This window comes from Urtica dioica, chromosome 7 (genome assembly GCF_054948205.1).
Source record: "Urtica dioica subsp. dioica isolate 48M chromosome 7, U.dioica_male_clone48M_v1_H2, whole genome shotgun sequence".
Taxonomy (NCBI): Eukaryota; Viridiplantae; Streptophyta; class Magnoliopsida; order Rosales; family Urticaceae; genus Urtica; species Urtica dioica.
In genome coordinates this window covers 25593073-25605671 of record NC_142762.1, presented here as the reverse complement: position 1 = coordinate 25605671, position 12599 = coordinate 25593073, and positions in this window count along the sequence as shown.

Sequence of the window (12599 nt, the reverse complement as noted above, 5' to 3'; positions counted from 1 at the left end):
TGGGTCTATTTTGATTACAAAAATAAGGATTTTGTAGTTCCACATTAAGTAGTGTTAATCCGCTGCTTTGATGTAGTATCTTGTAAAGCAATGCAATTGCTATCTGATTCAATCTTAACTAATCCTACATGCCCTGCAATTCTTTTCGTCGAAATACAAAAGTGCTCACACAGTTACACTACTTCAACAGTAATAGAATAATTTGACTTGAATGAAATGCGAAACAGTGTAGTACTTCTGGAAAGAGATGTTGATCACCCCCATAAGCTGTGTCAACAATGGTGGTGGGAAAGGCTTGTTGTGATAAGTCGATAGTAGCCCTGCATAAGCTGGGCGGGCAAATAGTCAACAATCTTGACAAGGACTGAGCGCCCAAGCAAGGCGCTGGGATTCCAAAGTTGGTTCCGCTACAGAATTTACTCAATATGTCTTCCCATATGCTTTTCCTCCGTCGTCACTCTCTGCCACAATCATCACTCCTTGATCCTCATAACCACAGCAACTCAGAAGTTACATTTTGTACAAACTAAAATAAATAGTTTTTTTCTTTTATATCTTGCTCTTTTTTTTTTTTTAACTTACCAAGAGTGGGTAAAGAGAGTATCCCATTTTGCTATATGATGAAGTAGAAGGAATATAAGGTGTATTCCTTTTCATTTGTTTGGTAGGAGGATGAAATGTGGAGTGACAACAAGATGAGCTAATTTAGTGGTAACCACCGAACCCTCGAATGACTAAATGATGTGTCCAGAGTCTAAAAATAGGTTTATCATCATCCTCAAAGAGCCTTTGTTGTGACATCAAGAAGCACAAAAATTAAGTGAGACTTGTTTTCTCGCTAATTCGATGCAAGGTTCTCTTGACTTTGCTGATTTCCAAACTTGCTTCAGTGTAGTTGCTGATTTCCGCAAGTGCAAAGTTCATTTTCTTCATCCTGAGAGGGTGAGTTTGTGATAATATTCGGGAAACACTTGGTCTTGCTGGTTACTTTAAAATATCAAGGAAGATTGAAGATGAGCTTGCCCCGGCCACTTCAGTTATAGCAAAGAGCTTGAGAATACAATGTTGGTTGTTGGTAAGGTTCTGACTAACATTGCAAACCGCAATCCAATTTTTTTTGTTATGACCTCAAGATTTGAAAGACCTTAAAGAGATTATTCATTTGAACTTCCTGAGGACTTCATTAGAGCAGTGGAAGGGTGCCCATGGACATTTCATAACTGATGAAAGAGTGTTTTCATCATCCATGTTATAACTGTTATCAAACACATCGCATACCTCATCCATGTGAACCGAGCTAGCCAGAATAGAATTCTTTGGTGACGTATAAAGATGGTTGGATCTCGAAAAAGGATGAGGGCATCCTTTCTTTAGAATCAAGAGAGAATAGCATATCTCTCTTCTGGTATATTTCTTTATAAATCCCTTTTCATTTCACTTTCGTATTTATATTCTACCATATCAATATTCCAAAGATTGTTTAATCTATAAAATCGACAATCATGAACGAGATTTTGTGGCCAAGAAGTCGATCCAAATCAAATTCGTACCTCTAAGGGATTCGAAACTATATAAAAGTGGAGCTCAACATCAACAAGTGCTGTAATTTGGTCATTTAAAATAATATATATATATATATATATATATATATTTATTTATATATAACGCTTTTCAGCTTTGAAAAACTCCAATGCCTTCATAACATGGTTATGCACATTTGTATATAATTTTTAAGCATGCACTATAATTTAGTCGATATTGCTTATGGTAAGTTTATTTTTTTTGTGTAAATATTTTAGATCCAAAAGCACGCTCTTATGTAGTGAAGTGACCTCTTTACCCATAATTGTCTTTCTCTTCAATTTTGTACATCTTGCGCAGGAATTCCTGGCTCCGCTCCCTGTACTTCTGATTGCTCAGCACTTTCAGCAGCGATCTAGATCGCTCTCTACTTGTCTTCAAGCTCATGGCTATGGCGTACTCGGCGACAACGACTTTTTTTACGGAGGTGTTGGCAGAGATGAGAGCAGAATCATTTTCGCCGAGAGGGTTCAAGAGTGAAGGGATGGGTTTTTGCCGGGTCGCCATTGAAGCTCGGACTCTCCAGGGTTTCGTTGATCGACTCGTCTCACTACTACAAAATAGACTTTTAGAAGCAGAACGGTCGCTCATAACTAAAAGCAAAAATTGACTTTGAAAAGGGACATATCGCTTCTAAAGATATCACCGAGATAAAAAAAATGGAGTTTAAAAAAAATCGACATGTCCCCTTTTAATATTTTGTCGCACTTTTAGAAGCGATCACCACCCACCACCGCAAATCTCTTTCCCTTCCTCAAGTGACCCCTTTCATTGACGACCACCACTCACCACCCACCGAACCTTGACTTTGATGCCACCACGACACCCTTCCCAGACAACTACCGTGCATTGACCCACCGAATCCATCATTCGAACCATATTCCTCACATCACCACCTATTGGGTTAAATGACTCCCTACGAGTTAATTATGGTTCTCATGTATCGAACACGAACGATCGTTTCGATACTTCTTATTAGGTAACCAATCTCTTAAGCCTAAAATATGTTTACAAATACGGAATAGAAGAAATACACGAACAATTGCTAATCTTTAACATAAACAATAATTACCAGGATACTCAAAATTATTCAATAACAACATATCTAATATTTGAGCAATCACAATGAACAAAATACCATAAGAGGATTTTGGTTACATACATTTCGGCTCAGCTACAGATCCTCCACGCTCTTAGTTTTCTGGATCTCCTTGCTCCTTGCGCCAGGCTTCCAGGGATCTTCAGATCTTTACGCTCTCGATTTCCTCGGCTACTCCTCGCAGTCGGTTCGCCGATCCCTTGATTGCTCGGGCTGATCGATATCGTAGTCTTCCAAGATGTAATATAAGGAATGATAGATTCAAAAATGTGGGCCAACTCTTTACTCACTAATAGAACGAGCGAGGTGTTCGAACTATTCTCTCGTTTCTAGGATTGGAACTTAAGAAATTCTGCGAAAAGGGAAAAAGGAAAACTTCAACCACGATCAGAAAGGGAATTATTCTTTCGTTTCTACTCTTTTTAGAGTTGAAATTGTTTTGTTTTCTTTTGAAAGTTTTGAGAAGTGTAATTATGATATTTTCATTAAGCCAAAAGTGGCAGAACAAATAGTAAAATACAAGCCTAACAGATCGTCTAATACAGTGCATAAAACAAAGAATAAAATAACAACTAAGAAATATCTAACTACCTAGAGAAAATACAAGTACGTATAATATTTATATGATATTAACAAATCAGTTATAAATTTACATGTAGGACAATAAAATAAACTAATTATTTTCTACACTCCCGCTCAAGTTGGCAAGTATATATTGTACATTCTCAACTTGGTAATCAATTTCTCGAAGATTGGCCGGAATACTCCCTTAGTCAAAATGCCCGCAATCTGCTTCGTTGTTGGCACAGATGGGATGCAAATAATTCCAGCCTCTAGATTCTCCTTTATGAAATGTCTATCGACTTCAATGTGCTTGGTCCTATCATGTTGAACTGTTGGAATTGATCTAGGGTTAAGAAAAGGTTTAATGCTTCGAGCAAGCGGCGGAATTTAAAAATTTTCTTTAAAACAAGTAAAACGATTTTACTAACCTAGACAAAGAGCAAGTACATATAATTTAAAACTATAAACGAGCAATACATGTTTACTAACCTTTAAGAAGCTCGAACGTTGAGATGCCTTCGGAAGGTTGAAACATTCGTCTCCCCTCGCAGCATGTCTCTCTTCTTTCCTCGGGAACTCGAGCAACCATAAAAGTTTCTATCACTAAAATCACCCGAGAAAGAAAGGAATTCGTGTGTGGGCACTTTTAAACACGGCGATTCGAGAACAAGTCTCAAAGTCGAAGAGCTAAAACACTAGGTCAAATGTGGACCTAGGTGCCAAAACAAAAACGAAAAGAAAACTAGAGAGAGAGATGGAAGGGGCGGCAACCACAAGTTCTAGAGAGAGAAGCTCTCAATCTCTAACTTATGTGGGATGAATGAAATGTGAAGAATGATGGCTCTATTTATAGGAGAGGTTTTACCTTCAATAAGGTAGTTTCCTCTTCTATAGAATATCACATATTCATGAGCAAATATTGCCTTTATTCCACACAAGTCACACGGCCAAGAGGGAGCTTCTAGAAGTCTTGGATTTGTTTCATCTTTTGTTTTGCTTCTCCCTTGACTCTAGTTGGCCGCCCACTATACTTTCCTCTTGGAGGAAATTTGTTTCCTCTTTTTCTTTTGGCAAGTATCTTCATACATTAATGCACAAAATAAACTCTCTTTCACACTAGGGTTGGGCGTGCAACACATCTAGAAGGGGCTTCTAGATTTTTCTTCATTTGTTCATGACAACATAAGAAAAGCCCATTAAAAATTTTCAATAAAATCCTATGAAATGAAATTAATCCACAAGGCCCAAATAATTTTAACTTGGCCTAGTGGTTTCAAGTCATCATATGACCATGTCAAAAAAATTTATTGACATTCATTTCATGCTATGTCCAAAAGGACAAAATTACCCTTTTGATAATTTTCGTAAAACTTGTCTCGTTCTTGTTTTGACTTAGCTTCTAGTTTAACTATTCCTACTCGATATGATTTGTGACAGTGACCTCATGGATCCAAATGAACAAAGCTTGAGCTAAATACTTGAACTCAAAAGTTCACAAACCTTTTTCCAAGTTTAGCTTAATGTCAACTGACTCCACTAAAGAGTTGACACTGAAAATCTCTCGGTTCAAATGAATTTATTTTCTACTCAAGAATTCAACCTAATTGTAATGAGTAGATCCACTGAATATTATCTATGTTTACCCTTCATGAATATCATCAGCTAGTCGAGATTTACAAAATTACCATTTTATCCTTCTAGCTGTTATCTCCTCAACTCCTTTGTCGCTTGTGAATAAGTTAGAAACAATATATTGACGAGGAGCTAACAAGTCACATTGTTTCATCCAAAAGAGTCAAGACTCAATTTGGACACTGGCCAGTTCATTTATTCACATTCCAAGGAACAAAGCATGAGGTGATATACATTGCATTTCAGCAATCTTGTACATGAATTCCATATCTATGAGAACTTCACAAAGTTACTCATGACATCTTCACAACTTAGTACTTCACCAATAGGTCCTGTTCAGAATCACGTAGTGAGTCCGAACTCTGACTTTCTCAAATGAGAATACGTAAACTATGAAATGGCATGTCTCATTTCAGGATTAAGGTAAGCATGATGCAATTCATACGTAGTGACGTCGAGACATAAGAGGTTAAATGGTTTGTTCTTATTTTGTCTCTAGAAGTGCACTGGTCAATTCAGTACCTTCAGAAGATACCTAGAAGAACTATAGAGTCTCCAACTCTCAACGTCCCATAACCAGACATCATAGATTCTCCTAACAATCGTACTGAGGTCAATAGTCCTTTGACCCTTAGATTGCGAATATATCGTTTTAAGCAAACCATGAAGAGTTTGTACATGCAAATCTACATTTGTCTCTTCATGTGTTGTTAGGTTTGTTTATGGACTAAAGACTAAGGTTTTATCATAAAGCTTCACACAAGGAATAATGAATGAACGTTTCAACTTTTTATTAATGAATAAGCAATTACAAGCAAGAGTCTTCGTGAGACTTTATTACATCAAATGTACAAAAGTAAAGACTACAACTCTTATTGTGGGCACCATTGACAACATGAACATGATTGTGTGCGATGTTAATTGTAGCTTTGTTGTCGTAGAAAAGTTTCATAGGAAGATTGATCTCCAGCTTTAATTCCTGCAGAACTCGTTTTATCCACAACAACTCACACACGCCATTAGCCATCGATCGAAACTCCGCTTCGACACTACTTCTCGCCACCACACTTTCCTTTTTTACTTCGCCACGTGACTAAGTTTCCTCACACATAAGTACAATACCCTGACGTAGACTTTTGGTCCACATTAGAGCCTGCCCAATCAGCGTCTGTGAAGGCTTCTACCATCTTATCATTCCCCTTTTTGAACAAGAGTCATTTCCAGGGAAATTTTATAAGTAGCGAAGGATTCTCGAACAGGCAATGCATAAATTGGCTTACCATGCTGCTGCAAATGCAATATCAGGTCGAGTGTGCGACAAGTAAATTAGTCTACCCACAAGATGTTGATATTGTTGTTTGTTAACCATATTTCATTCCTTGATGTTTCCCATCCTCACAATCGAATCAATAGATGTATCCATGGGCTTGCATGCACTCATTCTAGTATCTCTAAGGAGGTCAAGGATGTATATTTGTTGTGAGACAGTGATTCTAATTATGGATTGTGCGATTTCCACTCCTAGAAAATATAGTATCTCACCCCATCTCGCAAATTATTTCTTCATGATATTTATACCTTTTTGGTCGTCTCGCGTGATGACGATGTCGTCCACATATACGTTAGGACGACCATCTTTCCTATATTTGAGTGTTTCACAAATAGTGTATGATCCGACTGGGCCTGAGTATAGCCTTGTTTCTTGATGAACTGAGTAAACCTGCCGAACCAGGCTTGTGGGGACTGCTTAAGTCCGTATAAGGCCTTATCCAACATGCAATTCCTTGAGCCGAAATTGTCTTCAAAACCCGGAGGTGCGCTCATGTACACTTCTTCCAACTCCCCGTTGAGGAAAGCATTTTTACATCAAATTGATTAAGCGCCCAATCCAGATTTGCAGCTATTGATAATAGTATTCTCATAGTGTTTATCTTTGCCACCAGGGTAAATGTCTATGTGTAGTCGATGTCGTATGTCTGTGTGTAGCGTTCAAGACTTCCATCAATGTTGAATTTTGGTGTAAATACCCATCTACAGCCAACCATAGGCTTTCCATGAGGCTGGTCTTCAACTTTTCACTTTTGATTCCTCTCATGAACATCCATGTCCTCCCTAACGGCTACCTTCCATTTAGGTCTAGATAGAGCTTCCTAGATACTTATAGGGATAACAATGGATGACAGATTTTGGGTAAAATAAGAGAAGGATGAGGACAAGCGAGAGTTTGAAACATAAGCAGACATGGGGTATTTAGCACAATACCTTCTATCTTTTCTAAGAGCTACATGAAGTTCAGATTAATTAGGAGACTTACCATGTTCAAGTTCTAGTTCTGGTTCGGACTCGGGTCTACCGGAGGAGCGATGATTTTGTCTATTCCGGTATTCGGAATTCGTATCTTATAAAATTGGTCAAACGGGCTTATTGTTCGTGAATTGTTTATGTTCCCTGGTAACTCAATTAGTGTATCATTTGCTTGTGTATTTTCTATATCCTGATTGGTATTTTTTTTTCTTTTTCTTGAAAGTCATGAATGACCGGTTCTGTCCTAGAATTTTCTTGAGAGTCATGAATGGTGGCCAATTATGTTCTAGAATTTTCAGTGAATTCAAGGTGCTAATAATAAGTTCTAGGCTCATGCAATCTTAGGTCATTATCTATAGGCTCATGTAATCTTAGGTCATCAACACTTAGAAAATCTAGACAATTATCTTCACCTCTATTGTTCACCGTTGAAGATGAGCAGCAAAATAGGATTCATTTTCAAAGAATATGGTGTCCATGGTAATAAACATTTTTCATGTGATTGGATAAAAACATTTATATTATTTTTTATTTGGAGGAATACCCAGAAAAACACATTTTTAACCTTTCGGGTCTACCTGTTGCTCGATTGGGTTTTTTATTTTATTTTTATAAAAATAGTTGAACCAAATATTTTTAATGGAATTGATTGAATGGTCTGAGAGTTGGGAAAGGATTTTTGAAAAATGCTGATAGGAGTTTTGAAATCAAGTAATTTAGAAGGCATACGATTGATTAAATATGTTACATGAAGAAGAACATCTCCCCAAAGATGTTTCAGAATTTTTGTTGAAAGCATGAGTGTCCGTGTAACTTCAAAAAGATGTTTGTTTTTTTATTTATTTCCGCTATGTCATTTTGAGGTGGAGTATCCACACAAGAACTTTGATGAACTACTCCTTTTCAGCAAAAAAAAAATTGTTTAAAGTGTAGGAAAAATACTCTTGGCCATTATCACTTCTAACCATTTTAATTTTGGTATCATATTGAGTTTGAACCAAGTTAAAGAAATATTAGAAAATGGTTTCACCTTCATGTTTTTCTTTTAGTAAAAACACCCAACAAACCCTTGTGTGATTATAAATTATTGTCATAAACCACCTTTTTCCAACTAATGTATATACTCTAAAAAGTCCCCAAATACCACTATGTATTAGTGAAAATAGTGAAGTTGGAGTACATGGTTGTGCTGGATACTTGTTCTTGTGATGTTTAGCTAAGGCACATATATCACAATAAAATGAAGATGACTCTTTTCTGATAAACAAAGCAGGATACAATCTTTTTAGATATGAAAAATTAGGGTAACCTAGTCTAAAATGCAGCAAATACACCTCACTATTATTAATAGGAAAAGAAAAAAAAATTAGGCAAGAAGTCCGTTGACCTACTTTATTTGAGTCAGACCCTTCTTCAAAGAAATAGAGACCATCACGCTCCATAGCATTGTCAATTGTCCTCCCCATAACCAGTTCCCGAAACACATAGTGTGATGGTTGGAATTGAGCACGCACTATAATCAAGATCTTTGGTTATTTTGTAATTGATACCAAATTACACGACAAATTTGGGACATGAAGGACTTTGGATAAAGATATAGAATCTGAAATTTTTATTTCTCTTATCCCTGCAATTGCTGAAAAAGAACCACCAGCAGTTCCAACTCTTCGATTTCCCACACAAGGTTTATAAGAGAAAAAATAGACTAGAATTTCACGTCATATGGTCTGAAGCTCCTCAATCGATGGTCCAGGTGTTATTTGATTTTGAACATAAATAGGAAGATGAAGGAAATGTTTTACCATCTTGTGTAAACGAACACGATGGAGTGTCATGGCTAGGAGATTTTTGTGTGGTTTGGAGAATTTTTAGGAGATGCTTAATGTGTTCCTTGGTTAAAGGTAGCTGTCCGGAGTTGACTCGCTGCTCTTCTGGAGTCTCTGTTGTGGTTTCTTTGAAGGGTCTCTCAAACTTCTTCTTGTATCCTGCTGGTTTTCTGTGGATCTCCCAACAAGTGTCCCTATTGAGCCACAATTTTTTGTAGTGGTCACATTAAGGCTTCTTCTTTTCTTCACGTCCACTTCCTCTCACGAACAGAGCTGAAGTCTCGTTTGGTAGGTCGACTGGTTCTTCGTTGTTGTGCATGATCTTTCGTCGATTTTCTTCAATTCTGACTTCGGAGAAGACTTCACGAATTGGTGGTAATGGCTATCGTCCGATAATCCTTCCCTTCGTGTCATCGAAATTGCGATTAACCCCTGCTAAAAACATGAGCACACGATCGTTATCCTTGCGTTTCTTTTGTCGAGTGCAATCACTTGTACTCTCCCAGATGTCATCGTGATATTGGTCTAACTCTTACCAGAGGGCCACCATCTTATTGAAGTAGCTTGTCGAATTTAGGTGAGTGAACATTGACCCCCTTTTCAGGAGGGCTGAATTCCATATATGTGAATCACATTCCGCTCATATCATATCCCGATTTTCCAAGACATAAGTATATAGGCGTCTATGTAGCCATGAACGAATGAGTCATAGAACTCGGTAATGCAACCTAGAAGTCTATGACCGCTTCAGGATTTAGATCAATTATCATATGACCACCAGTCAACCTATATTTGGGCGTCGTAATAATTACTTAAACGAGCATCTAATCTAGATATGTCCCCATCGTTTACAGACCAAGTGTATAGAATGCTCCCACTAAGTGATCAGCCTTTCACCAGTATTCCACAGATGTGATTTTCAATCTAACTACCAAGGCTTAGATTAATCACTGACCTTGTTTTAGCTCATTGCCCGAACTTAGATACTCATCATGTAATTCAGTTTAATGCGGATGCTATGGATCAAGGAATCAAATGCCCACGAATTTCCACGATTTTCGTCGGGAAATTCGTTTCCGGTGACTAAACGGCCGTCGAAAGCTAAATATGTCGTTTCGTCGTTTTTCGTTTTTTGTCGTTTTTCGTCGTTTGTCGTTTCACTGTTGTTTTTTGTTGTTGTCGTTTTTCTTTTTTTGTGTCGTTTTTTTGGCTGTTGTCGTTTTTTTATTATTTTTTTTCTTTTATATATTTGTCTCATAGTCTAATATATAATATCACACATTTAAAAAAAAATCACACATAGTCTAATATATAATATCACACATTTAAAAAAAAATCACACATAGTCTAATATATAATATCACACATTTAAAAATTATATATAATATCCAATTCTATTATATATAATATCACACGTACTATGAGACAATTCTAATAGATAATATCACACATTTATAAATTATATATATTAAATATTATTAATAGCACACATTTATAAAATATTATATATATACAATTTTCTATTAAAAAAGATTAGATACATAATGTATTTTCTTTATATATGTTTAAAAATTGAAAAATATATGTATGTATTATTTACATGTATATATTTTAAATATATTTTATCACATTTTTTCCGTTCGGTTTTCCATCGGCACGTCAGTTTTCCATGGAAAACGGCATTTGAAAACGGCATTTCACTTGCCATTTTCCACATTTTTTTCCGTTCGATTTTCCATCGGCATGACGATTTTCCGTAAATCAGGAGCCTCGAAACGGCAACGAAAACGGCATTTTTTTCTTTGCTATGGATGATAGTTGTTATTGATTCAAAGTAGAAAATAACCCACTAATCAATAATGCTAATAAAGTAAACTTTCTATTATATTCAGTAATCATTCCTCTTTATTTTATTATCTTCAGTGGGAAATATTGCTAACACCACCATCACCAAGCCATAGCCCCATCACCAAACTCGATCCTCTCACTTACCTCCGCTACAACCCCTTGCTTACTTCGCATTTTTGCTCAGCTCGCCTTCCCCAACCCTCATATTGGCCCAAAGCAGCCCCTTGCTTCTCGCTCTCATTCCAAATATCTTTCTCCACGTTGCAGCCATTCAAATCCGACGTCACCTCTGAACTCTGATCCAACTTGAATTCTTGAAGCCGACTTCACCTTGTCGCCCAACATTGTGGACAAGGCGGCTCAAAACAACGACATCGCGGGTGCACACGCGGGTTGATTGTGGTTGTGATATGCTTCGCGTTTGTGGATTTCGATGAGTCATCATTGGAGTTGAGTTAGCTTTTTGTTGAAGAGGTTATCGATTTCTCCATTAAAGCTCAAAGTTTGAAGATTTGGTTGAAGAAGAGGAGGAAGAGTAACGGGGTATTCAGTTTACAATAAAATTCAAATTAGTATACTATTTGTGGTATACAATATTAAGTGACGAGAAACCTACTCAGTATACAATAATAAGTATACAAGAATCATTTAACATTTGAAAACAATAGTATATGGTAATTGTTATACAATAATTAGTACTATATTTAGTTTGATTCCGAGTCCAATTGCAAGTCTGGATCGGGCGATAGAGGTCTTGATCGCTTCGACGATGACGAGAAATTATCAATTGTAATGAAGATTTAGTTAATTGAGGAATTCTCTAACAAGTCATACAATAACACTAACGACAAACAAAGATCAAATAGTGTGTATATTCAAATTAAAGGAAAAAAAATGAAAGAGAGAGAGAGAGAGAGAGAGAGAGAGAGAGAGAGAGAGATATTGTATTAAGGAATTTGGATATTAGAGTTTGTTTGTACATCTGCTAAGTTAGTTTTCTACGTCCAGGAAAGGATAGATTATATCCCAAAAGTAAGGGATTTTGACCATTAGTGGGTTTTTCCCCCCGAAAATCAATGTTATTTCCCCAATTAAAAGGGTATCTTTGGTACAAATTATTTTCCTTCACTCATCATCAAAATGACTAATTTTCACTTAATAATTGATATGTGTATTTTATATGCGTTAAACTCTTATTTTTTTCGCCTTGAATTTCATGAGTTCTTGTGTGAATTTGATGTCTTTTAGTGTGTTTTTACTGATTTGTAGGTTTGAAAGACAAATTGAGGTTTAGGAAGTGATTGGAGCAACATGTGACGTTATGGAGCGAACATGGAGCCAAAACACATCAACATGTAGACTCGGGAGCATAAAAACAATCTACATCAATATCGCGCGCAGCGCGGCCTTCCTTGCGTGCAGTTCCAGAGACAGTTGCGCATTATGCGCAGTTTAGCGTGCAGCACGACGCGTCATGTGGAACCAGCGACGTGTCGCGTGGGGTCGTCAACGCGCTGCATAAAGTATAGTGCACGACGCGATTCTAACTCGACGAAAGTTGCCAATTTAAGAATTTTCAACCATTAGATAATATCTGATGGTCCAAAATAGTCCGAAAGTTAGCAATATTATTACGTGAGTGTGATTAGTAAAGAGAGAGTACCAAAAAAATGTGCGTAGTTCTAGGAATTCCGACCACATGAGATTTTTGCGAAGTCGTTGCCCTTGTCTTCCTCATATCCGTT